This window comes from Triticum dicoccoides, chromosome 7B (assembly GCF_002162155.2).
Source record: "Triticum dicoccoides isolate Atlit2015 ecotype Zavitan chromosome 7B, WEW_v2.0, whole genome shotgun sequence".
NCBI lineage: Eukaryota > Viridiplantae > Streptophyta > Magnoliopsida > Poales > Poaceae > Triticum > Triticum dicoccoides.
In genome coordinates this window covers 518,260,933-518,263,746 of record NC_041393.1, presented here as the reverse complement: position 1 = coordinate 518,263,746, position 2,814 = coordinate 518,260,933, and positions in this window count along the sequence as shown.

Genomic DNA, 2,814 nt, shown 5'->3' with positions numbered 1-2,814 from the left:
GGTATGTACTATGGTGAGACTTATGCTCCCGTTGCTAGACTAGAGTCCATTCGCATCTTACTTGCCTATGTTAATCACCATGATATCACCTTGTACCAAATGGACATTAAAAGTGCCTTTTGATACGTCTCCAACATATCTATAATTTATGAAGTATTCATGCTATTATATTATCCTTCTATGATGATTTATATGCATTTATATGTAATTTTATATGATTTTTAGGACTAACCTATTAAACTAGAGCCCAGTGCCAGTTTCTGTTTTCTCCTTGTTTTTGTGTTTTACAAAAAAGGGATATCAAACGGAGTCCAAATGACGTGCCAATTTTTGAGGATTTTTTTTGGACCAAAAGAAGACCACAGAGCATCGGAGTTGGGCCAGAGGAGTCTCGGCTGCCCACGAGAGTAGGGGGCGCCCCCCTAGGGTGCGGCCCCCTATCTCGTGGACAGCCCGGAGGCCCCCTTGACGTGAAACCAACGCCAAAAATTCCTATAAATATAGAAACCTTCGGGAATTAACCTAGATCGGGAGTTCCGCCGCCGCAAGCCTCTGTAGCCACGAGAAATCAATCTAGGCCCTCTCCGGTAGGGTGCTGGAGAGGGCCATCATCACCGGAGGCCACGGAGGAGGATCTCGGAGGGGCCATCATCACCATGAAGGCCAAGGACCAGAGGGGGAAAGCCACGGAGGAGGAAGCACAAGGGGGAGAACCTCTCCTCCTCTCTCTTGGTGGCACCAGAGTGCCATCGGGAGGGGAATCATCGCCGCGGTGACCGTCTTCATCAACATCACCATCATCATCACCATCCTCATCTGTTTTACGCGGTCCACTCTCCCACACCCCGCTGTAATCCCTACTTGAACATGGTGCTTTATGCTACATATTATGATCCGATGATGTGTTGCCATCCTATGATGTTTTGAGTAGATATCTTTTGTCCTTGGGTTGATTGGTGATCTAGATTCGTACGAGTTGTATGTTTTATTTTGGTGCTGTCCTATGGTGCCCTCCATGTCACGCAAGTGTGAGGGATTCCCGCTGTAGGGTGTTGCAATACGTGCATGATTCACTTATAGTGGGTTGCATGAGTGACGGAAACACAAACCCGAGTAAGGGGGTTGTTGCGTACGGGATAAAAGGGGACTTGATGCTTTAATGCTATGGTTGGATTTTTACCTTAATGATCTTTAGTATTTGCGGATGCTTGCTAGAGTTCCAATCATAAGTGCATATGATCCAAGGATGGAAAAGTATGTTAGCTTATGCCTCTCCCTCATATGAAATTGCAATGACGACTATCGATCTTGTTAACAATTGTCTAGGACAATTCCGCACATCGATCCACCATTATTCCACACTCGCTATTTATATTATTTAGTACTATATTCTAACTTTATGATAACATCACCTACTTTTATATTTTAGCTCTCCGGTATCATACAAAGTTATCCTCTTTATACCCACAACACAGTTTTATTTCTTGTTTCTAGTTGGAAGCAAACGTTCGGTGCACGTAGAGTCGTATCAGTGGCAGATAGGGCTTGAGAGAATATTGATCGTACCTTTAGCTCCTTGTGGGTTCGACACTCCATACTTATCACTTCCACCTTTGGGAATTGCTACGATGATTCCCTGCACTTGGGGATTATCAAGCTCTTTTCTGGCACCGTTGCCGGGGAGCAATAGCGTGGGGTTGATATTTTCGTGTGTGCTTGTTTGCTTTCTTCACTTAGTAGATTTTGTTTTTCCTTTTTTGTTTCTGTTTAGTTGTGGGTGAAACATACAATTTTTTTAAAAAGAATTACTTGCCTCTCATGCTTAAAAAAGTTTTTCAAAAAGATAAGTGATTGGAAAGTTATGCATTAAAGAAGTGAGGGTCGACCTTGAGCATTGTGTTCATGCTCACAGAAACAATGTTGATTTTTTCATGGAAGTTTCTCTGTAAATAAATATCCCCTTGTTTATATCCTTTGTATTATAAAAATATTGTGCCAAGCTTTGGTTTTAGGATGATAAGATTGCTTGCTTACTATGTGCAGAACAAAAACAGAAAATTTGGCCGTAGTGCTTGAATTTACATTTTTTACTAGAAAGTCAAATGGGTCTGAAACTTTTTGCACATTACTTATGTACAAATTTTTCAAATTTTCAAATTTATTTCATAATTTTTTGCATTACAGAAGTTTACTACAGACTGTCCTGTTCTTGACAGATTCTGTTTTTTGTGTGTTGTTTGCTTATTTTGATGCATCTATGGCTACTATGCAGGGTATGAACCATAGAGAAGTTGGAATACAGTAGGTTTAACACCAATATAAACAAAGAATGAGTTAATTACAGTACCTTAAAGTGGTAGTTTGCTTTATTACACTAACGGATCTCACAAATTTTTGTTTAAGTTTTTTGTGAATGGAGTGTTTGAAGAACGAGTAATTACCGATGTGAGAAGAATAAAGAGAGACAAGAGTTCAAGCTTGGGGATGACCAAGGCACCCCAAGTAAATATTTCAAAGGATACTCAAGCATCTAAGCTTGGGGATGCCCCGGTTGGCATCCCATCTTTCTTCTTCGACAAATATCGGTATACCTCGGTTTTTGTTTTGTTCACATGATTTGTGTCCTTTGTGTTTGTATTTTTCTTTAAGAATCATGCTAGTATGAGCTAGCTCTTTATTGATTTGAAAAATGCTTCATGTGCTTCACTTATATCTTTTAAGTATGATCTTATAGAATTGCTCTTTGTGCTTCACTTAAATCGTTTGAGTATGGTTTTGTATAATGCTTCATGCGCTTCGCTTATATATTTTGAG